Below are 26,435 nucleotides of genomic sequence, written 5' to 3'. Positions count from 1 at the left end.
CACGGTCGATGAGCCGTGGTTGTGATTGTATGCAGCCATGTTTTCCAAATAAATCATCAGAACGCATCAAACAGTTAATTTTGCATCGCGTTAATTGATGCGATGCTTTCGTAATTGTAAATGTTAATTTCGTGAATTGTAATTACATTTTAAATAACAGAATTGATTGCATTTTCATATTTACTTTTACGCTTAACGAATAGATGGAAATGTCCTTTTTTTCTTTTAGAGCTGGTGTTTAAGTTATTCAAACATATTTGAAATTCAACGACCATTTTTTCAACTTTAAACTACAACTGTGACTTTAGATATGATCATTAGAAACTTTTAGTTGAGATTTTTAAAGCAATTATTTAGTCGTTCGATCTCTCTTGTGTTATCATAAGCATTCATCATCATCATCTTAGGCCTTACAGCCCAGGGTGGGCCTTAGCCTGGTCCAGTATGTCTCTCCAGACTGCTCTGTTCTGGGCTTTCTCCTTCCAGTTCTTGACGCCGATATTTTTGAGGTCGCGCTCCACGCCATCCAACCATCGGTGTTTGGGTCTGCCACGACTTCTGCGGCCCTCTGGTTTGCCATAGAGCAATTGTCTCGGCATTCTGGTACTCTCCATTGGAACCACATGTCCTGCCCATCGTAGGCGTCCAATTTTTATAGTTGTTATGATATTAGGATCTTTGTAAATATCATAAGCATTGACCGTTGAAAAACTTGATTCCTCATTCTTGGATCTAATTTAGAGTGAACTTCTTTCTCGTGAGTTAAAGAAAAAATTAATCAATTTTATCACTTGCTTATTTTACTAAATTTACAAATTGTGTTTATATGTACATATATATTTTATTTTTGCTGCAAATGAGCGCAAAAGCCTTCGTATTCAATTTACTTTCAAGCGTTAAGTCATATTGGATATTGAGATGATCCCTTAGAAGTTTTGTTATTTTCTAAGAAAACTATTTCCGCTGCATATTCATTTTTACTCAACACAATTCTGCACTATGTTCGAGCACAGAATAACAAAAAAAGGTTTCATTTATATTTCATATTTATATACTAGAACTGATGTCATTCAAACTTTAGTTTGTACTTATTTTATAGTTTATAATCGTATTAATAGATAGCGTAATAGTGGGCATAATAGTGAGGTGACATGTCTTACTTTAATATGCACTTGTCAAGACGAAATTTCGCTATTAAAAGATATTTAAAAGCTTGTTAAAGTGAGCTTCGTGTTGGATGAACTCTAGACCGCGTTCCTCATACGTTATGCACTAAGCTGGCCATCATTAAAACTTTCGCACAAGTGACGCGACACTTTAGCTATCGAATTATGTATTCAGTTCTAAACTAGTTAAAGTTCACATTGCACTGACGGATGTCGGGCCGTCTCCTTTTATGTCCAAAAAACTGTTAATTACTGAAGTTTGTTTAATTGGCCGATGACTTACAGGCCGATCAATGTTAGGGTCGACTTATGTAACCGAAACTAATCGGAATTTGCTTTTTTTATTGCTTAAATGGGTGGACGAGCTCACAGCCCACCTGATGTTAAGTGATTACTGGAGCCCATAGACATCTACAACGTAAAAGCGCCACGCACCTTGAGATATAAGTTCTAAGGTCTCAGTATAGTTACAACGGCTGCTTCACCCTTCAAGCCGAAACGCATTACTGCTTCACGGCAGGAATAGGCAGGGCGGTAGTACCTACCCGTGCGGACTCACAAGAGGTTTTACCACCAGTAATTACGCAAATTATTGCATTGTCATATGCTATCATCATAATCTTAGCCTGTCTACTGTCCACTGCTTGACATAGACCTCTCCAACTGATGTCCAGTGTGGCCGGTCCATTGCTACCTGCATCCAACGTGACCCAGCGATTTTCACCAGGACATCGGTTCATCTGGTAGGTGGCCGTCCCTCACTGCGCTTGCCAGTACGTGGTCTCCACTCGAGGAGCTTTCTGCCCCCTCAGCCGTCCGATCTTCGCGCTATGTGACCTGCCACTTCAGCTTACTAATCCTACCCCTGTGCCATAGTCGAACGTAATTTAGGCACAAAAAACGTATTAACCTAAAAATAACTAGATTAGTGTGTCACGATGATAACTAGAAGCAGATTAATTCACCACTCAGTCAACATAATTAGGGTGCGTAAACATAGCTGTCATTGGAAGTTTATTGGAAAATTCAATTAAAGTGTTGCCAACTGAAAAAAAATATTTATACCTAATAAAAATTCTGTTAATTTTTTTGCCGAAAAATTAAAGGTTGTTTTGGTGTTTACATTCTCGCCTATCAGAAAGGAATGTTGCAATCTTGCAAGATTTCAGATTTGTTTCAATCGCTCAGCTTACTGGCCAATTACCAATTTGTCGTGTCGTGAAGTCGAAGACATTTACAGACATTAATTATTTTTTATTTATTTATTTATTGATTAGTTGGGTCGACGAGCTCACAGCCCACCTGGTGTCAAGTGGTCACTGAAGCCTATAGACATCTACAACGCAAATGCGCCATCCACCTTGAGATTTAAGTTCTTCTTCTTCTTCGTCGCTTTCTTCATTGCTGAAGGTCGTGTCCCTGACACTTGACCGTTGCCTGTCTCGTGAGCTGTTTCCATCTCGTCCGGTCCTCAGCTGCTCGAATGGCGGCTGCGACTTAAGTTAACTTAAGTTAAGTTCTAAGGTCTCAGTATAGTTACAATAATCGCAATGTATAACATTAGGCTCCATCGATGGGCGAATTGAAAATGTTTCCAAGAAAAAAGAGAGAAGGTTTTAACAGAATAAAATAAGAGTATCAGCAACGTAATAAAATTTAATAATTAATTAAGAGTACTTGAACAAATACTAGCCGTCTTAAAAAAACAATACCACACGATAAGCACCAGGTTTTAAATAAGGTACATTCAAAATTAACCAAACGAAAAGTTATGAAGTAATTAATACACATGAAAAAAAAACAGTCGAATTGATAACCTCCTCCTTTTTTGAAATCGGTTAATAAACCTTCGATCTTTTAATATTCAAAACATCGCCACCCAAGCGATAAAAAAAAATTGAAAACGTTATCATTTATAAGTTGACAACGCGTACCTTTATTAGGTCGCGACCCTTGTAGGTAATAATTATGTTGAAATACTAATTGTGAATTAATAAATGCGTTTGATATATAAAACACAATACTGTAGATTTAAAAAAAAAACAGGTTAGCAATGCGTTAATGTTAACGAAGTCTCAATAATAAATTCTTCTCCGTTCCTAAGCCCGTGCGAATTAGTGCTTTGTGGCATAAATACTCAGGATTGTGATATATCTTCGTGTGGGCTCCCAAATACTGCCTTAATTTTTTTCATGTTACTTATTCTGAATATCATTTTAAATGTCATAGTCGTGTTTAAGATGGTCAGAGAATTTCGTTCGATGTGGTTTTTTGAAAATCGATTACAAAAAATCGATGTCAAAATCGATGTTTCAGGTTTTTTTGGAAATCTATGCGTTCTTGCATCGTTTATCAAAATTAAGCCGAATCTTTAGTGTAAGTTTAGCTTCAAGGAAGGTTTATTAAAAATGTATCGATAGACGGCGCCTGAGTTATTTTTCTGATGAATATTGTATTTTTAGTGACATTACACCCGTGATTTAGTGTGTGATTAAAGAAAATTTTATAAGTATTCAAGAATTTGTCAAAAGTTTTATAAGGAATGAATAATCAGTAAATGAATTGGAGAATTAAGAAGTTTTCTACGAAGTTCGAATGGTATTTGGTTTCAATATCACCACGAAATGGAGATAATTTTGGATTGGTAATGTTAAAATTAGTAAAATATTAAAGAAATCTATTTTCGTTTTTTTTTCTTCGCAGCAATAGAGGAAGAGTGACGGAGAAACATAAATTGCATTTTGCGCCCTTCATTTTCTAGTCTTCAAAACGATTTTCAATTCAAATTTACCTTTTAAATCTATTTTAAGCATCCGGTTCTAATTTTATTGTTCCTTTTCACGGCACTTCAATCACATACAAATATATCCGTTGTGTTACTAACGTATAGCAATGACGCAAAATAATAGATTGATTTCATCGGCGATTTCGAAAGGACGATATCACGAAACGCCCGTATCGCCACGGCGCGAGTAAAAACACTAATGTCGGCATGTCGACGCTTCAAGCACGAGTATTCCCAAATATATTACGTTTGTATTTTAATTAAACAAATGGACTGGAGTGTGTTGCTGGACAGTCCAATTTATGGTCACGCGAATATTAATTTACTCGTTCGATGTAGCTTGTAGCGTAATTTGGAGGGCTACTTTAATGAAGGGTTTTTTTTTTGCATTGATGCATCGATAAGGTGACCTTCAGGCGTATGAAGGATGTATTGTAATAACTCGATTTTTGCAGTGGCAATTAGCTTCTAACGTTCAATCAAAGATTCTTAGGAAGCATTCTCTTATTTGGCTTATATTACGATGATCGGAAAGGGAAACCGTGATTCTGTCATCTTTTTTATTCAATGCAATTCATTTATTTATTTCATTTGGTTACTTCAGATTTTGCATACATATTATTACATTCATTAACAATATATTACACACAGAATACAAAAATTAAATAAAAACAATTTCGGAATAAGAAAATAATAATAAAAATAACACCTTAACCTAAAGGCAATATTTGATACCCTTGTATTAAAACCAAGTATTCGCAAAGATTGATTTTATCAAAAAAATGTTAATACTCTCAGAGAAGTAATCACTTAGTATGAAATCCTTCTACGAAAGCCTTTTTTTATACTAATGACATAAATAAATTGAGCTAAATAACTAAGTCGTGTTAAATATTAGGAATGATAGTGGCTTCCTTTTTATGCACGATTGTCGACGTTAAGCATTCATTGCCGTAGCAGGCTGTGAATGAAAGAAGAGTGAAGGCGTCGTGGCCTGAAGGATAAGACGTCAGGTGCATTCGTGTTGAACGATGCACCGTTGTTCGAATCCCAGGCAGGTACCAATTTTTCTATTGAAATACGTACTCAACAAATCTTCACGATTGACTTCCACGGTGAAGGAACAACATCGTGTATTAAAAATCAAACCCACAAAAATTATAATTTGCGTAATTACCGGTGGTAGAACCTCTTGTGAGTCCGCGCGGGTAGGTACCACCGCCCTGCCTATTTCTGCCGTGAAGCAGTAATGCGTTTCGGTCTGAAGGGTAGGGCAGCCGTTGTAACTATACTTGAGATCTTAGAACTTATATCTCAAGGTGAGTGGCGCATTTACGTTGTAGATGTCTATGGGCTCCAGTGACCACTTAACACCAGGTGGGCTGTGAGCTCGTCCACTCATCTAAGCAATAAAATATAAAAGACGAGCATAAAGTTTTTAAAATCTGTATAATACCAATCGAGAAGGGATATCTACATCTAGAATCGCACAGTTTGTTGTAACAATCAAGACATTTCTTAGCTGGGTTACTTATCTATTAGTCTCACGAATACAGTTGAATTCCTAATTTAAAACGTAGGATTTGAATCATTAAAACAAAACCGGTTAGGGAGACGACCAATAATATTTAAGAATAACTAACAAACAGTATCGCGTTTCGTCACTTGCTGTAGAGAAAATTAATAGTGTGTGTTTAACTTATCCCCAATAGTTTCGGTACAATGGTAGACATTCGGACGTCTTCTCTCGGTGTCGACACGCATGGTCCTATGCGTTTTTAGTGTTGTTCCAATTACAGCGAGTAACAACAACGGTACTTTTCATATTTTTTCTGCATTTGCTTTACTAAAGTATAAAAGACTTGTAATTTAAAAACACAAGACGAATCTATTTCTACGTACCTTAATAAGTCTTCGTTAAGCAACGAATATGGTCGATATTTTGTATGTGTATTTTGTTAAATTAATAGTAAAACTGATGATGAAATGTCAGTAACTAACTATGATGCATTTAAAAAAAAAAACGCAATTTTTAATGTTTTTATTTATTTATTTATTATACCTATACACTTGTCAAGTACCTACGTATGTATTTGCTTCGAAAATATGGTACTTGCCGGCAGGATTGCAATTCCGGCAAGCCTCATGGCTTGAGACGATACGATTGCATATTATTTTGCACACACCTGCTTCTCACATCCGATTTCATTAATTAGTTAACGTAAATGCATTTGTTAATCTATTAGAACAATTCAAAAGCTAAAAAATCGAATAATCAGCCTTAAGAGCAGTGCATCAGACTTCAATAATTAAACTGTGACACGAACAATCTGAACTTGTATTCAAACAGAAGCGTGTAGCTGACGAATGTTGTGTGTTATCTAATTCAAGAGCATAATGGAATTTCGTTTGTATTCAAACATTGCAGTTGTCGTCATAAACGAAGCAAGCAGTGTATTGCCAAACAGCGGAAGACCGGAACGTAAATGCGATTCTAAATTGTAATGTTGTTTTCACAATATCTTTGAAGTTTTCTTTCTTTTCAATTAATCTTTTTGTTTGCGGCATCAAAATAAAAGAAAGGAACTTTAAATTTCGAACACTTGAAGTTTTACGTATCTTATACCTTTAAACGAGCAATTCTTGTATATATAATCTGAATCTCGGAAACGGCTCCAATGATTTTCATGAAATTTAGTATACAGGGTGGTTGCGCCAGCGTCATAACAAATTGGTAGATAGATGTTTTTATAATAATATGGCGGTTACCTAGCGCGCGCTCCGCATTACAGAAAGCAGTATTTTGTGATGTAATTATTGAAATGGCCTAAGACTTTATTTTTATACAATATTAGTGTCAGTGTATCACAGTGTCGTGCAAGAAGAAGATACACCAACTGGCTTCAAACACTTTTAGCAGCCGTGATTCGGACGACTCCATCCTCTCCAGGTACGGCGTTTTCCTTCACAATTTCCCTCGGGTTGTGTTCCTTTGTTTCTTCCCGCCACGACCCGAGAAAGTGTCATAGTTGAACAACGCAACTACAGTCCACTCATTTTTGTATTAGGTGACCGTTACAATTTGGTCTGCCAACCGCATAGCGCAACCATTATTTAGTGGTCCATTTCGAGCCGGATTCCGAACTTACATCGTCTCATATTAGTAACCTAGCATTATTTGTATTTAATTCCATAGGGAATTAACGCACCGCAATTAAATACTTATTTAATATAGTAGAAAAACCCGCATTTAGGTATTTAGTTGTAGGTAGATTTAGATAGTTTTTTCGTATTCGAAAACGCATCATAGATATCGTAAGAGTTTACTTTGAACATTGTGATCTTGTGATTAGCTACCTTCCCATTATTTTTATGTTCACAAGTTATTCACTCGCTTCGCTAACCGCATTTGAACATACAAATACCTACCTACCAAATTGGTTTGTTTTGATTTATTTGAATGAATAACATAATACATACATCGTTCGTGTTTAAATATTTGTATGTTATTATATTTTATTATCATTTTTGATTTAACTAGGACAGAGGCATAACCTAGGTCGTTTGATATTGTCTGGTTGTTTTATTCTCAACGCGCCAATAATAGCAACTTTTATAGTAGTAGCTGTCTAACTATTTTAAATATTATTATTATTAGTTTATAAGACGACGAGCGCTGCGCTTGCACCTCGCCGCGCGCCCCCTCGCCCCTGCGTCGTTCGTCCGCCCGCGTCATTTAGTTTATTCACAAAATTATTTGATTTCACGCGCTGTTTTGCAGATTTTATTTTGTTTCTTTACCTACTTACCCTGGTTGACTAGTTTTATTTAAATTTTAAATATGCCGCCTAAATCTAATAAATCCGAGAACGATTTGAAGCTTTTGTACGCTAAGAGGGATATGATTTATTCACGCGTGCAAACAATTTGTGATAATGCACTTAAGATATCCGACTTAGCAATACGAGATTCATTTCTTTGTTCTATTGAAAACATAGACGATTTGCGCGCGGATTTCGAAAGTATCGTTCATAATATTAACGCATTGCAATTAGAACTAGATCCTGATTGCGCCGTCAGTTACTCTGTTATGTCGTCGTTTGATGATCTATATTGCCGTATAAAACGTGTCGCTAAATCTTTAGAAAAAATACCTAGCGCCGGGTATTCGCAAACGGAACCTAAGTTCACCCGCGATAGACCTAGACTGCCGCCTATCCACATACCCGAATTTAATGGGGACATCCGTAATTGGGGTTTATTTATAGATAGTTTTGAAAATACAGTAAATCAAAATGATCACTTAACCGATCACGAAAAATTACACTACCTAGTAGAAAAACTCACCGGCAAAGCCCGTGCGGCTTGCGCGGGAATTACGTTTAGTGCCGAAAACTATTCTTTGATTTTGAACACACTCAAAGCCAAATATGAAGATAAACGGTTGATAGCTACCGCGTACCTGGATCAGTTGTTCGAATTAAAACCTATTTTATCGTGTACCGAACAGAATTTGGAGAAATTCTTAGACATATTTGCATCATCTGTTCGGGCTATTAGAAATCTCAACGTCAATGACCTCAGCGACTTTTTATTTTTGTACATTGGCTTAAAAAAGTTAGATTTCGAAACTGTTCGCTTATTTGAAACGAATCAGGGTACTAAGGGTATTGAATTGCCGAAATTTAATGAATTGGAATCATTTTTACGTAATCACATAAGAATACTTCAGCGTACTACGCGACCTCACGAGGTCCCGAAAAGACAACCAGAAAGACATTTAGAAACGTCCTCAAGACCGCTTAGAACGACTCATAGCTATGTAAATACCGCGGCGTTGCCTGCGTCCGTGCCCGCCAAGTCGACTTGTTTTCTGTGTAAATCTTATCATACACAGTTGTATCAGTGTGCTGGGTTTTTGAAATTGTCGCCTACCAATCGTTATAATTTTGTTCGCGCAAATAACTTGTGTTTAAACTGCCTTAGTGATAAACATCGCGTTGGTGTGTGTAATAGTAGCCATAGTTGTCGCAAATGTTCGTTGAAGCATCATACCTTGCTTCATTTTGATAAAAATAGTAATATAGTAGCCAATAGAAATACAAGCGCAGGTAATCAACCAATGTATGGTAACTCGTCGCTAGCAGTATCAAGCTCGGAGCACTCGCATGGTCGAACTCACGCTGGCGGCAACGCACGTTGTACGACACATCTCGCGCGTCCCGCGTATTCACCCGCGCTTCCCGCCGCTGCTGTCGCTGCCGCTCGCACAGACAGCTCCGCAGCTATCAACTCGGACGGCAACACAAATGACGTCACATTATGCTCGCTGTCTTCCGCTCGCTTGCCTACAACTGTTTTGCTTGCGACCGCTCGAGTTGTAATGGTTGATACTCATGGCAAGCCGCATCTTGTTCGCGCCCTTTTAGATAGCGCCTCACAGAGTAATTTTATTACTCGTGAATGCTGTCAACGTCTTGGATTAAAATATAGTAACCAGACTACGTGCCCCGTAGTCAAGGGCATAGGGGGGTCTACTAAGGACATCCAAGGGTCCGTAAAAATTAAATTTGAATCACGTTTTAGCTCGAATGTTTCATTCGAAATAAACTCGCTGGTTGTAGATAAAGTAACGGAGCAACTTCCTACTGTTTCTGTAGATACCTCGTTGTTAGCTAACTTTGATAGTTTGCCGTTAGCCGATGATACTTACGCCGTTCCAGGAGCCGTCGATATTTTGATTGGCGCTTCGATTTTCCCGCACCTCCTGCTGCCACGTAAGGTTCAAGGTCATTCGGCGAACCCCGCACCGCACGCTTTGGAAACTGTTCTCGGTTTTGTTATAGTTGGATCCGCACCCGCTCTTATAAATAGTTACTCGACCGTATCATACTGCTGCGCCGTTGAGCCGCCACTGGAGTCCACCGTCCGCCGCTTTTGGGAAATTGAAGAAGTAAATGTTCCGCTGGTTATGAGTCCTGATGATAAGACCGCTGAGGATATTTATTGTAGCACGACCACCCGCGATGAAAGTGGTCGTTATATTGTCGCCCTCCCCTTTAAGGGTGATACCTCTTCGCTTGGTGATTCGCGCCTAATGGCCGAAAAACGCTTTTTTTGTTTAGAACGTAAGATGATGGCATCTCCGAAGTTGAAAAAGGCCTACGACGATGTCGTCAATGAATATGTAGATAAGGGTGTCATCTCACCTGCTCCCGCTGTACTTGATGAGACGCAAAATGGTCCCTCTTATGTCATCCCGCATCATGGTGTCATTAGAGAGGATAAACTCACCACAAAATTGCGTGTTGTTCTGGATGGCAGTGCTAAGACTAGTACTTCTGTTTCTTTAAACGACATCTTGTATTGTGGTAAAAATCTTCAAGGTAACTTGTTTGATATTATCGTCAATTTTCGTTTATTTGTTGTAGCGCTATCTGCAGACATTAGACAAATGTTTCTTTGTATTGGCATTCGGGAATCTGATCGTAGATTCCAAAGATTTTTATATAGGTTTTCCCCACACGAACCATTAAAGGTTTACCAGTTTAACCGCGTTTGTTTCGGACTTAAGTCAAGTCCGTTTCACGCGCTTCGCACTGTGAAGCAGTTAGTTTTTGATGAGGGTGATTCCTACCCCAAGGCAAAAGCTACCATCAATACTGGTCTGTATATGGACGACTTTGCTTATAGTGTAGATAGCGAGCCTGAAGCCATCGAAACAGCTACTCAAGTGATAAGCCTAATGAAGACTGGGCAATTTGACCTTGTTAAGTGGACGAGCAACTCTCAACGTGTTTTGGACTGGATTCCGCCATCGCATCGTCTATCGACGGTTAAGGATTTTGATGTCAATGATACACATAAGATTCTCGGCTTGAGCTGGTCTCCCACATCCGATACATTCAGTCTCAAAATTAGCTCGACCCCGCCAACTTGTACCAAACGCACCATATTGTCTTGTGTCGCTCGCATATGGGACATTATGGGTTTTGTAGCACCTGTAGTATTATACGCGAAGCTTCTTATTAAAGAGCTTTGGCTTTCTCAGTGTGACTGGGATGACATCGCACCGGACAACGTGGCCAGATTATGGGCACGCTTTAGGGTAGAGCTTCCTTTACTCGAACATATAGAAATCCCACGTCATATAGGTATCTCTCGAGATAGTGTAGTCACAATAGTGGGGTTCGCAGATGCTAGTGAGAAGGCGTATGGAGGAGTGGTGTATTTTCACGTTTGCAATGGCGACAATATTAGAGTTAGCCTTATTAGTGCGAAATCTAAGGTCTCCCCTCGAAAGGTCGTCTCTCTCGCGCGCCTTGAGCTTTGCGCTTTACTACTATTGACGCGGCTCATTGGTGCCATAGTCAAGGGTTGTAACAACCGCATTAATATTGATAGAATTGCTGGCTTTTCTGACTCAACCGTAGCTTTGTGTTGGGCTCATTCTTCTCCCCACCGTTGGGACACATTTGTTGCTAATAGAGTAGCAAAAATTCAGTCTGAATTATCACCTCAAAATCTATATCACGTAGCTGGAACAGACAATCCTGCCGATTGTCTTTCGCGGGGTTTAACCCCCGCTCAAATATTAGATCATCCGCTCTGGTTTCATGGTCCATCATGGGTACGAGATGCACCCTGTGATTGGCCAGTTAAGCTTTTTAATCCCGCGACTGTCTCTGAACCGCCAGAAGAAAAACGACACACTCTTGTAACTTCTGCGCCAAGAGAAGACTCAGTTATATTATTGTTGGCTAGTCGTGTTTCGTCATGGTCAAAGTTGTTACGTTGCGTGGTATATGTTTGCCGCTTTGCTAAACTGTTACCACAGCAACAGTACATAGTCGCCTCTGACTTTTATAAGGCAGAGCTTATTGTTCTTCGTGAACTGCAACGAGCGCATTTCGTTTCAGAAATTAGCAGCCTAGAGTCTAATAAACCTTGCAGGCGTCCTTTTCAAAATTTGAAGCCTTTCTTACAGGATGGACTCATCCGAGTAGGTGGTCGTTTGAGTCAGTCCAACTTAGGATTTGATCAAAAACACCCCATAGTTTTACCGCGTAAGGGCCACATCCTTGATTTACTGGTCGATTATTATCACAAACTTCACTGTCATGCTGGTCCCGATTTATTGATGTCAATACTTAGACAAAGATATTGGATACTTTCCGCACGTAATTTGATTCGCTCAAGGGTACATAAATGTGTGCCCTGTTATAGACTTCGTCCGCGTCCCATCGCACCTGAAATGGCTGACCACCGTTCTTGTCGCGTTGTAGAAACCGCTAAACCTTTCGTGCATACTGGTACAGACTTTGCTGGACCCTTTAAGGTCACCATCTCACGTGGTCGGGGTATTCGTTCATCGAAAGCATATGTTTGTCTTTTCGTGTGTATGACCACTCGTGCTGTTCATATAGAACTAGCCAGTGATTTGAGCACGCATAGTTTCATGGCTGCTTTTAAAAGATTTTTATCGCGCCGAGGTCCTGTAGGTTGTATGTACTCAGATAACGGTACAAATTATGTGGGTGCCAAACGCAATATTTCGGAAGTTCACGCTTTTTTGAACTCTAAATACTACAAAACTGAATTCGCACATATGTTAGCAGAAAATCGCATTAAATGGCAGTTTAATACGCCCGCCGCAAGTCACTTCGGCGGAAATTGGGAAGCAAATATAAAAAGCCTTAAATCCCATCTTTATAGAGTTGTAGGGTTGCAGATTCTCACTTTCGAAGAGTTGAGTACCGTGCTCACTCAAATAGAAGCCGTGATGAACACACGTCCGCTATGTAGGACACTGTCTGGCGACCCAGCTGAGCCGTTAGCTTTGACTCCGGCTCACTTTTTGTCGTTGACGCCGCTTAAATATTTACCCGCTAGAGATATTGACGAAGACAGGCAGCATATTCTCTCGCGTCACTCTCTTTTAGATAAATTAGTTCAGTCATTTTGGAAACGTTGGAAAACAGACTACTTACATACGTTACAATCGCGCCAAAAATGGAACTCTCCATCCAACCCAATCGTTGTTGGAAATGTAGTAATTTTAATGACGGAAAACGCGCCCCCGCTACATTGGCCTTTAGGAGTAGTGGAGGAGGTTTTTCCTGGTTCAAATGGAGTGATTAGAACTGTACGCGTTAGGACCGCAACCGGATCGTATCTACGCCCGGTTATTCGCCTCTGCCCTTTACCTAATTCACAATAGAATAACTTCACTATTAGATATAAGGTATTCGTTAGATTTAGTTTAATATACATAGATAACATAGATATAGATAGATAGATCTTCGCATAGGTGTTTGGTAGGTTAGCTTTTATTTCTTGAAGGTAACCCTTCAAACTGGGGGGGAATGGTTGCGCCAGCGTCATAACAAATTGGTAGATAGATGTTTTTATAATAATATGGCGGTTACCTAGCGCGCGCTCCGCATTACAGAAAGCAGTATTTTGTGATGTAATTATTGAAATGGCCTAAGACTTTATTTTTATACAATATTAGTGTCAGTGTATCACAGTGTCGTGCAAGAAGAAGATACACCAACTGGCTTCAAACACTTTTAGCAGCCGTGATTCGGACGACTCCATCCTCTCCAGGTACGGCGTTTTCCTTCACAATTTCCCTCGGGTTGTGTTCCTTTGTTTCTTCCCGCCACGACCCGAGAAAGTGTCATAGTTGAACAACGCAACTACAGTCCACTCATTTTTGTATTAGGTGACCGTTACAATTTGGTCTGCCAACCGCATAGCGCAACCACAGGGGATTTCGGGGGCGATAAATCGATCTAGCTACGATTTATTTTCAGAAAATGTTGTTTTATTCGTGTTTTCAATAATGAAATCTTCCCGACATCTATTGGCGAATAATAATACTATTTTTCTTAATTGAGGACAACTAACCGCTTTAAAGACACAACAAGATGGCGTTATAAAAAAAAAACCGAGCAAATTTAAAATGAAATACGTTATTCATTATATTTGTGCCAGTTAAATATTGAGTTCTTTTACGCAATTGCACATAATCAAATTTCATTGTCATTCGTGGATTAATCGCATGAAATCAAATGAAGGTAGCGATTTCACTGTAATACAATTTGTTACGTAGTTTGTAGCATAATAGATATTCATCGTTTGAATAATTTACAGGAGACCTAAAAGTTACTTGACCACGAAAATGTCAAATTAATGAAAATTGAAGGTATCGCAAGCCGCTGCCTACCGCAAATTAAACAAAAATAGCAACTTTGTTTTTCCTGATGTGTCCCCCATCGAACGGATTCCTTTTGTTTGTTTTAAGTTTATTTTATACAAAAGTTTAGGTCTTTTATTTATCGATTAAGGCACTACGAAATCTGCCCGGTTCAGCTAGTAATCAATAAATATGTTTGAACTCAAATAATTTGAGTTAATTTAAATCAAACATCGAGCTATGCGTTCGAAGTTTCAAAGTGAAGTTGCGCAGACGAACTTCGTTGCGACAAAGCCCTTTGAACTGCACCGGATTAGCGACAGAACCGCGATAGGAATTCGCGTCTGCCCGAACTTACCATTTAGTTCGACTAAACACCAGGTCGCGCTATCACAACAAAGCCAACATTCATAGAGGCTTAATAATGAAGTGGCAGCAATAGTTGTATGTGTAATGAAGTGAAATTAAACATTTTATAGCGAAGGAGGTAGAATTTTGTAAATAATTATATAACTTAATCGGTAGGCAGCGGCTTGGCTCTGCCCCTGGCATTGCTGAAGTCCATGGGCGACGGTAACCACTCACCATCAGGTGGGCCGTATGCTCGTCTGCCTACAAGGGCAATAAAAAAAAAAAAAAAAAACTATTTTATATTTCATTTATTTGAAGTGTTGGTTTAATATAGTATATTTAATATAGTCTTAGAAGTAGCGAAGAGAAAAATCTCTACATGTTTCCGCATAAAACAGATGTGTGGACGAGCTCACAGCCCACCTGGTGTTAATATTTTACTGGAGCCCATAGACATCTACAACTTAAATGCGCCACACACCTTGAGATATGGTTCTAAGGTCTCAGTATAGTCACAACGGCTGCCCCACCCTTCAAACCGAAACGCATTACTGCTTCACGGCAGAAATAGGCGGGGCGGTGCTACCTACCCGTGTGGACTCACAAGAGGTCCTACCACCAGTAATTACGCAAATTATAATTTTGCGGGTTTGATTTTTATTGCACGATATTATGATTCGAAATATTCATTTCAATATTGTCGCACACTTCTGATTTTGAGAAACAAGTAAATTGTCCCCGCGGAACAGTGGAAGCAACCATGGTAGATTTTTATTACTTTAATTGCTACAAGACACACCACACCCGATTTTTTTTCCGCACTTTCATAGTTATATTTATATTCGCGATGGAGTTATTACGTAAGTATAGGATAAATAGAAACATCATTGGCTTTATATTTAATGACTTTCCCACAAAGGTGCTTCCTAAGCGCTATGACCTGTCTCTCTTCTGATGAGGCTTAAAGTAGAATTCCGAATAAAATCAACTTTTATAAATGTAAAAAAAAATCTTAAAGCTCACCTAATTTAGCCTTCACTCAAAATAAAAAAAACTCCATATTACATTCACAGCCTTAAGCATCTCCACGAAATAGTTCACTCATTTATAAAACATAATTTAACTGTATTTTATACGTAGGATATTAAAACAAAAGAGATATCACAAGTGAAACGCATTCATATACAGCAAATAATGATTCGAATATTTTAACAAAAGAGCACGTTGCGCCGCGTAGGCCTTCCGAGTCGAACGAAATAAACGTATTCATTGTGTAGACGAAGCGTGTAATAAAAATTGACGATTTCGTGATCAGAGTATAGAAGAGGCGGTGCCTTGCACCAAGCTTGTTTACGAAACAAACAAAAAGACTATAAAGAAAATTAATGTGTACTGTCGTCTTCGTCTTGGATTTTTTTTGTTTATCTTCGGGAAAGGAATGTCGGATGCATTTCTCGTAGCGGCCGGGGAAATTCCGTAGTTTGTCGTTGTAGGTATAAGTGAATTGCTAAATTAATCAGATATGCCGATTTCTTGAAAAACTCGGGCTACACTTATCGTACTGTTACGCCAGTAAGAGTAACGCCATCTATCTTCGAATATCAAAGGTACTAGTAAAATAGAGAAGTACAACGCCATCTACTGTCAGATAGCAGAAACACACATCGAAGCTACTCGACTTGCCTAGAATGTTCTCGATAAAACTAGGGATGTCATATCGACTATAAAAGCGACGCAGAGATGGCACGAAGTTAGTTAGTAATTGGAACTACTCGAAGCGAAACAGCGAACGGATCGCCTGAAGCGAAGCGGAAGAAGTGAATTAAGAATTTTAAAGTGTTGTGTGAGCGTTCTAAGTGTTAATACAGTGGTCATTTGTACTTTGGTAGAATTTTTATTACCCCGAACCGCAGCGCGTAACAATACGAGTAATATGTTGTACACACACATGTAACACTAATGGCAACTGTACTTATTCGGTTAAACAACGCGCATATGTTTGAAATAAGGTCAATTGTACAAATAATATTTATTGAATTTCTTAGACTACCTCACTAATAAAAGATAAGTTCACATATGAAGTCTATAGTTCGTTTAGTAGTTTCTTAAGATATGAAGAGTGAAACAGTTTCTTAAAAATGCAATAAGAAAGATTAAAGTTTCATTTAGTTTTAGCTCTGATGCGCTGTTAAAAAAATATAGTTTTTTATTACATAAATAACTGGTAACAAGTGACGCACGGTAATCTAGACGCAAATTTTGATTTTTTGTACATACTATGTTATTTTTCAATCAATATTTTTCGAAGGCTTTGAAACGATTACATCATTAAGCTGACAAAATTGCATGACTAAAATCGAGGGTGACTGGATATAATCCTCTAAAATTAAAATCTTCTGCTAAAAGTGATCGAAAAAACTGCAGTCATTTCAAAGAGTTGGACATGTTTTATTTCGAGCATAAGTTATTTTTTTATTTAATTTATCGATGTCGGCAAATTTGCCGGCCCTACAATGTTAAGAGTATTGATATATTATTAAACTAATTGAATACGAATCTTTTATAAAACCGTCTTTTATTAAAACCTATTTTAATCTCAAAGTGGATATGGTCAGTCGCAATCGGATTAGCTACAGCAATCCACTCTTCAAACTGAAGCGCATAATTGCATCACCAATGAAAGGACGCCAGCACATAAAGCATTACTGGTGAAACTAGTTTTGTCGTAAATTCTGGTGAAATACACGTTCAATTTATTGCTGGAGATAATAATGTCGACTATATATGTGTCGATTTGTGCTATATTTTTACATGTCCGAGAACGTTCTTAAAAAATCACAGATATTTAGAAATCAAGTAACAATGTTGGTAATTCGTGCAGAATAGCAGATCTACTGATTTGGGATGCTGATAGTTATGCTGTATACATATATTTAGGCTACATTTTTTGGGTTACTTGTTATAGTGAATTTTTTTAAAAAAACAAGGTATATCAGGAAAGTGTGTTATGAAAGTATAGAAGATATTTCAACTTGAAGAGAAAATGATGACATGTGGAAAAAAAAGGTCTTTTCGTCATATTTAGAGTCATTCATAGATAGTATTGTGGCGTTTATGAATGCAAATTTTTATGATGCGTAAGCCGGAAAGCACGAGAGGTGGGAAAATGAATATAGTCTGTGACACGGGGCCTTTTTACCGCCGAAAATTTAAAACGTAAAAATAATTAATATAATTAACTAATATAATATAATTACTTAGAATTGTTTATGCCGCTACAACAATAAAATTTATATTGTTCCAGCTGTGGTGTTAATTACATAAAACACGACCTTCCGGCGAAATAAAGAAGAGACTCTATATGAACTCCCTCAGTATCATATCTAGAAGAAACACTCGGAAATGAATATGAAACAAGAGCTAAGTGATATATGAAAATAAAATCTTACAGTCTACGGTTTTAGTTCAGTCAAATCTACAGTTTACGTAAATAAACTGTAAGACATACATTATTACGTGTAGGTTATTATTTCGTTTTCATTTTCGAACAAGTGTTTCATTTTTATATAATTGTTTATGTGAACTAAAGCTCAGTTATCACTAAATAACTGTGAGTTATGATGAAGCGGAGTATCGCGCCCGCCCGCGCTCACGAGAGTTGACTATGGTGCCAGCGTTGAGCGATTGTGATGTCTGCAGGCCTCGACAATCGCGCGGAAGCGGAGCCGTGACCATATGCGCTAGTAGAGACCTATTTTATTTTTGTCAAAATTGTATTTTATTATTTATGGGCATGGAAATACCTAGAGCGTGTAAAATCGTTCCCAAAAACAACGAGATTTAGTCCATTTTACGTACAACAATTGGTGATTCGACAACTAAAAAAAATTGGAAGTCACAGTCTGCCCGGCATGTGGTTAAGTCTACTGGATTCGAATAAAAATGTTTACGGAGTATAAGGCTGAATGGTATACGCACATACAAGGCAGTCGATACATATGGAGTAGTGCTAGGAGAGGGGGTTATATGGCCTTTATTGTTACGGTATTTGAGTCGATTTTACTAGGCGTGCTGATAGGCGTTTGTTACTAATGTTCTCTGCTTTGCCCAATGCAATACAATTCAGAACTGACACACAAGCCGTTTTTCCTTTGTGTTAACCAAAGATGAATCCATAAAAAAGAAAAGTATTTTTGACGTGGGAGAGATGGAGAGATATCGTGAAACGCGTCAAGTTTGCCTCTTCAAACACTACACGACGATCACGACCGCTCTATCACAAGGGTAATCATTGAAAATAATCTTTGACGTAGAATAATGTTATTTCCAGTTCAGTGGCGGCTTCATCTTCGAGAACGGTTTCATGAATCTGTTTAAGCAGCGAATTGAAATATAATTGAATATCTATGATTGTTTGCAGTTACGTGTAAGGCTTATACCGTAATTGTGCTATTGTTATTCATTCATAGTTAATAAACGCAGCAATGGACCCAAAATATATTTTTTTAATATCGAATGAACAAATGATACAAACAAATGTTCGAAAAGGGTAGAAATCAAATTAGTCTGTATTATTGAGTTTAATATTAATAATGCACCTTTATACAAATTAAAAGAGTTACAATAACATATTATAGTATACAGAAAAAAGAGAGTCATGTACGAGAAGCGTAAGCGTTGTAGCGTTAAAAAAAAAAAAAAAAAATGTTTTACCCTCCGTCACAACGACCGCGACTTTTTTTTCTTCAATGAAGTCATGTTTGTTGTTATTTCACGAGTGGATGATCTCACAACGTTAGATCGTTACCCAAATAAATCTTTGAATTCCTATTGCATTCAAAGTTAATCCGTTGCAATCGTCGGTTGTAATATTTTTTCTATTTTATTATATTGTTAATTTATTGTTATTCCATTGCAAACGGAGCACTGAACTAGCGACTTTACTCAGGAGGCGGTGTTTATCTGTATAGCATAACAATTTTGTTAAATTAGAAGACATACAGAATGATCAAGATAAAAATGAAGATATAAAACAAAATATAAATAGACTTATTTTCAAATATAATTTATTTTAAATTATAGAAAGATGGAAAAAAATGAAGTTTTTATAGAAAAATAAGAATAGAAACTTGTACATCACTACTACTGTCACAAAAACACAAAAGCTTATCAGAACATGACGAATTTAAAGAAACAATGTTTTTTTTTCTCTCCTGTGTTGCTCATGAATACGCACCGCGAAAAAAAAGACTTTTCGCCGATGTAGGAATCCAATAACATGACATTAAAATTTCAACCGAAATGTTCCGAGCGGTTTACATCCAAGTCTTTAACCTGCTCGTTTAGGTGTTGCATTTTTGATAATGAATCGAGTGAATTGTAATGTTGTTCCATGTGCCCATTGTTCGTAAATTTGTGAGATGCGGATTTGTTTGTCAATGCTTACATTTAAGGTACAGTGAAGTGAGAGAACACTTATCTTTTTTTTGCCCATGCCTTTATTTTTTATTTATTGTTTAAATGTGTGGGCGAGCTCACAGCCCACCTGGTGTTATGTGGATACTGGAGCCTATAGATATTTACAACGTAAATGCGCCACCCACCTTGAGATAATATAAGTTCTAAGGTCTCAAGTGTAGTTACAACAGCTGCCACACTCTTCAAACCGAAATGCATTACTGCTTCACGGAAGAAATAGGCAGGGTGATGGTACCCACCCGTGCGGAGAATAACGTTATTGGTATGTAAACTTTGTGTTGTGAAAATACATGCAAGTCCTTAAATGAGTAAAATCGAAGCGTCTCTAGAAACTGCCACTTTTACTTATAGGGCTGCTGGTAATTCCTTACACGATGCCATAAAATAAATGCAATCAAGAATTATGAAATCTACCACCCACCTTGAGACATGAGGCTAAATACTCAAGTGTTTTGTTTCGTTAGAATCGTTCATCATGGCTGCTTCGCAGTAGAAATGATCAGGAGGTGGTGGAACCGAAGTCTCTACGGAGACCCTGATATTCCAATCGATTCGTTGGAATGAATGTCAAACTACCTTCACTTATTGTGATTTCTATTTCAGGTGATAGTATATTTTCTTAATAGAGCCGAATCTAAATGGACCATTAAAATACACAGAACCGTCTGTTACATTTGCAACTTGGAAAATCTTTTCCAAATAAATCGATACTACTTTGTCAACCTAATACCGCTCACCTGCATGCGACTTTCGTATTTCCATTCTGCAACATATTATTATGTTACTGATTCAATTTGCGTCTACGCCTGACTGCAGATAACGAAGTCAGAACACAGTTTCAAGTTGCTTCGAGAAATACTCCACTGCTCAGAGCGTCATGAATAGAATTATGTAGACAGGATCCTAGGGCGAGTAGATTTTTATCCAATTAATTATCTAGATTCTTATGGGCTTCTGTTTGTTTCATAGTACGGAAATAGCATCACGATCCATTTGATATCATGTGGCTATCGAAACCGATAGACATGGCAAAGTGACAGCCATCATTGAGACACAAAAGGAAGTCACAATTGAAATGTAATAAGTATCCTTTTTTTATTTTGAACTTATTTAAAAGAATTTACGACTCACGGGATTGTAATTTTGTTCTCCAACCTATTCGCTGGTAGCCTATGGGGATGTGGTTACTGGACCCCATGGACATCTACAACGTAAATGCCGCCACCCATCTTGAGATATGAGTTCTAAGGTCTCAGTAAAGTTAAAGTGGCTCACCCTTCAAATCGAAACGCATTACTGCTTCACGGCAGCAATAGGCGAGGTGATGGTGGTACCTACCCGTGCCTACTCACAAGAGGTCCTGCCACCAGTAGCCGGGGCTGTTTCAGCTACTCTCGTACGGGTAGGTGAGCTCGCAGGCACAACATAGGAGAGTTGCCCAACATTGGCCCTAGCAAGAAGCAGTGCTTCGCTGAACCTACCGGATCGAAATTGCAACCTACTGAGAAGATCCGTCGAATAGGTTGCGAGTATGAGCAGGATGGTAAATGATTACTGACGCCCACGGATACTATCAATGTCAGGGTCATAGGCCAAGCCTCTGATTACCCAGAGATCTACCTTTAAAACCGAAACTCAAGACTGCTGTTTCAAGAATAGGCAGGCTGGTGGTTCTCGCCCATGCTGTCTCGCTATATATAATAATAATAATAATAATAAGCCTTTTATTCCATACAAATAGTAGGTTGCATACATATTTTAAATATAATATAAAAAAAAATATAAAGAAGAAAAGAGAAGAAGAAAAAAAGTACTGATGTTATTACATGTGTTTCACTTAATTTGCTTCCCTTCTCTCTCCCTTCCGTTTCCTTACAAAAGTATAAATCTAGACAACGTTTTTAAAAAGTATATAGAAGTTTGTTTGCATGGACCCCTCCTCAAGTGAAGGTGAAGGCCTCCTCTAAAGAATAACAGCTGTTTTATTATCAAGTTCTGACGTTGTAAGTTACTATGTAAAGCTGATCTTTCTTCTCTTTAGTTGAGTGAAATATTTCTTGGGTTTGTGTTCCATTTTCTTATTATTGAAGAAGTTTGAGATATCTTCGTTAGAGGGTTATGGTCTTGATCTTCCACGGTGACCAGCCGGATTGGAAGATGGTTTTTGTTGCTTCGTTGAAATTAATTGAATGTTGCATCGTTGAGGGAGGGAGCAGTTGGTTGCTATGAATGTCAGTTATTGGTTGTATTGTCGTTGGTTTGGTTATGTGGTGTGTTGACGTTATTGCTTACTAAAATAGCTTAGAATACTAGGTTTTAGAACTCCTTCTGAGACACTGTTTGATCTAGGTATAGATGGGTTTGCTTGTTTTATTTTGCTTTTCTTAGTGGGTCTTGTTGTACTTTTACGAACTAGTGCTTGAGAATTGGGATCTGACTCTGGTGAAGTCATCAGTGTTCTTTTGTTGTTTGATTTTAATAAAACAAGTTTATCGTATTTTATCCTGACTTTATTTCCTTTCTCGCGCTCTCTATTTGCTTCTTCCTGTAGTTCTTTCCTTTTTTCTAATATGTATTTAGGGTAATCTTCGTTCAAGTAGTATTGGGTATCTATTAATAATCTTCTTTGCTTGAGAATGCTGACCTTTGAACCAAGGCTAGAAAAGGTTAAAATTATTGGTCGCGGTTTATCACATTTTTTCCCACTCTCCTTATTTCCTGAATATCTCTACAATCCAATTTTAAGGACAATTTTTCACTTATGAATTGCAACATATTTTTCTCCAAATTATGATAGGATGTCTCACTCTCTTCTAGATATAATTTTTTTGTGTGTAAATCGAATGTAATTTGCCTTTTTCCTAATAGATGGCGCTGTTTCGCAGTTTATTTTCTATGACAGGCGAAATTGCAGACTCATTCAGGAAAGAAGTTATGTTTTTCCAAAAAAGGAATAACTTACGCGATTTTCATTTATTTGCACTCCGGAACTATATATACGCCCAACAAATTACTCTACTATCGTATATGTAATACAAATTTATTTTTAGCCTTACGATATGATTCGTTGAAGATTAACGAGAAATACACAAAACAAGTATAAACTTACAGCCAATATGGCTTTATTGAAAATTCAATTTTAAATTTACATAATACCGAAATAAATATTCGATCGACCACGAACATTGATTGATGCATGTAAAATTGAAGGCTCTATCCGATGTCTAAAGTCAGTTGGGCGGTCTTGGATATTAAGGCCGGAAGAAATATCGTTCGACGAGAATTAAGTGCATTATTGCCGTAAGAAGTCGAAGTTATTTGAAGTCGTCGTGGCCTAAAAGAAGAGACGTCCGGTGCACTCGTATCTAGCGATGCACCGGTGTTCGAATTCAAACCCGCAAAATTATAATTTGCGTAATTACTGATGTGAAGTGTGGTGAGAAGATCTCGGAGCTTACATCTCGATTTGATGCAACGTGATCAATGTTAACAACATGGACAAAAAATGACAATAATAATAATAAAATAGCTTTATTTGATTCCAAAATAATTAAAGAGCTTAATAATTAATTCAGTATTTAATAATTATATTACTAAGTAACCACAATAAATCTACAACTCATGCAATTTAATATCCTTCTAATGTGAACTCCTCAGAGTAAAAACCTCTTCCAAAAAATTCCATTTTTCTTTACATTTAGCAGTGGTCATCCAGTTTTTTACTGGTGGTAGGACCTCTTGTGACTCCGCTCGGGTAGGTACTACCACCCTGCCCATTTCTGCCGTGAAGCAGTAATGCGTTTCAGTTTGAAGGGCGGGGCAGTCGTTTTAACTATACTGAGACCTTAGAACTTATACCTCAAGGTGGGTGACGCATTTACGTTGTAGATGCCTATGGGCTCCAGTAACCACTTAACACCAGGTGGGCTGTGAGCTCGTTCACCCATATAAGCAATAATAAAAAAGGATTTGTGGTGGTATTTTTTAACTAAGATGCAACTGAATTCGTTTTATTTATGTAACTATTTTGGATTTTACTCGCAATAGGCCGTCGGCTATAAAGCAAGCTGTTGTGGTATGTATTGTCACACTTTTGTCCTTAGCTTGCGATGTCGCACCCAAAATCATACCCTGAATCCCTATGCTCTATGTCCAAAATCCTTTGTCTATCCGGTTGTAAGCAATTAGAATATTTTCTAACAGAAGATCCAAAATCTTACATTATCTGAACATTCGAACGTTTAAAAGAAAATATTATAGGAAGATTACCTATTATTCCGATAATGAAATTTTTGATCAGCTCTTAAATTTAAATTAATTTAAATCCCATCATAAAATACAGAATTGTAATCGTTGATTAGTTAAACGTATACCGCAAAATTTATTCATGGCGCACGCTTGTAACTGTGTTTTCATAAAGTTATGTTTGAGAGCTTAGTTAGTAAACAAGATTCAGTGGAACGAAGATTCAGTGACGACGCAGCGGCACCCAGTCAGTTTTCATTAGTTTAGCGTCTAAACCAAGGAGTACACGAGTAAGCTTCAAGGCATAACTAGCTTTAGTGCATATAAACTAGCGACCCGCCCTCGCTTCGCTTCGGAAACATTAAAACACACATGAAACCAAAAAAAATAAAATAAAAAAAGTAGCCTATGTTCATCAGGGACAATGTCGGCTTCTAATGGAAAAATATTTTTTCAAATCGGTTCAGTAGTTTCGGAGCCTATTCGAAACAAACAAACAAACAAATCTTTCCTCTTTATAATATTAGTAGTATAAATATAAATAATAAATAAATATTTACTAACAATCACGCAGCGTTAACTGGTCCCGTGATAAGTTCGTAAAGAACTTGTGTTGCAGGTACCAGATAACGGAAATAAATGTAAGATTTTTATTATACACATACATATATTTAATATACATCCATAACCCTGGAAAAGACATTTATATTTATCATACAAATATCTTCCCTTGGCGGGACTCGAACCCGCGACCCCCTTGTGTAGTGACCATGTCACTTACTACTTACTACACCAGACGGCCGTGAAATCCGTAAGTATGATATCAGATATTTTACTCATTCGCTACACTAACAAATACTTACTCGCTACCGATGTGTTTATACCAAAATGTAAAATTTGAACCTCATAATACATTTTTTGTAACAGGGTATGTTTTCATTTATTCAAACTCCCCTACTATCAATGCGGCCACGCAAACTATATGAATTTCTAAAATAATTAAAGAGAACGAAGTGTTTGTTATTTTAAATGCAACTATTGGCAATAGAAGAGCCTCATGATATTTTGATCTCTACACAGTATATAAAAATAATGGTCGATTTAAAAAAAAAAAGCTATGATAGCAGAATAGCGGGCGGGAACGTTTTGGAAACAAAAGCAAGAGAGGAGAACGACTAATTCAGTATGCATACGAGATCATGTCCAAAGCAGCAAAAGACTGGATGACCACTGCTAAATGTAAAGAAAAATGGAATTCGTTCTTTCTTTTTACTGGTGGTAGGACCTCTTGTGAGTGCGGGTAGTTACTCCCACCCTGCCTCTTTCTGCCGTGAAGCAGTAAGGCTTTTCGGTTTGAAGGGTGGGGCAGCCGTTGTACTGTTAAAACTGAGAACTTAAAACTAATATCTCAAGGCAGGTGGCGGCATTTACGTTATAGATGTCTATGGGCTCTGGTAACCACTTAACACCGGGTGAGTCGTGAGCTCATCCATCTATCTAAGATCATAAATAAAATGTCCTGATTTCGGGGATCGTCTGGTTCTTTGTAGCTTAAGGTATTATGTATAACTAGCTGAGTCCCGCGATGTTACTCGTGACTATTGTCGTGCCGCGGGTGACGGCGCGAGGCGAAGCTAGTTTAAAAAAAAAACCTAAGTTACTCCTTATATCATCAGCTACCTATCAGTGAAAGTCCCGTTAAAATCGATTTAGCTGTTCCAGTGATCAGCCGGAACAAACAGTCAGACAGACAGACAAAAATTGTAAAAATTTTATTTATATGCATAGATAATGATAATCTTCCGATAAGCGTTTTTCAGCCTCATTCAAATCTAAATATCAAAATAAATATTGATTCCGCACCGCCCTAAGAGTGTTTATCGTATATGCATTCATATTTTTAATATGACCATCCGATCCACTTGGTATGTCCCTGAAAGATAGGTCAGGAAGTCTTCGTCGTTTATTTCACAACAAATTTATTTTAAAGTAGGTCACAATGCACCTAAGAGGCGAAGTGAACGGCACTCTAGAATAAGGCAAACAAAACGAAGAATTTTCCGAAGATGCTTGCTTGCTCAAAGAAGGTGGAACGTTTATGCGCAATAACAACTTTTTATCATATTATTACGCGCTGGGGTTCGGGATAAATAAATAAAATCTAACAAAGTACAAATTAAAAACTGTATTCAACACTTAAAACACTCAA

The 26,435-nt window shown here is 37.7% G+C and overlaps 1 protein-coding gene and 1 pseudogene across 6 annotated transcripts in view; both read right to left on the bottom strand.

Annotated features, from left to right (window-relative positions):
• shaker (potassium voltage-gated channel protein Shaker) overlaps window positions 1–26,435 on the bottom strand; it is a 431,166-nt gene that overhangs the window by 284,485 nt on the left and 120,246 nt on the right. The window lies entirely within an intron of this gene.
• Window positions 21,689–25,141, bottom strand: LOC149503633 (uncharacterized; annotated as a pseudogene).

This window comes from Bombyx mandarina, chromosome 01, assembly GCF_030267445.1.
Source record: "Bombyx mandarina strain Sakado chromosome 01, ASM3026744v2".
Classification (NCBI taxonomy): Eukaryota; Metazoa; Arthropoda; class Insecta; order Lepidoptera; family Bombycidae; genus Bombyx; species Bombyx mandarina.
This window is presented reverse-complemented; position numbering and strand designations above follow the sequence as displayed.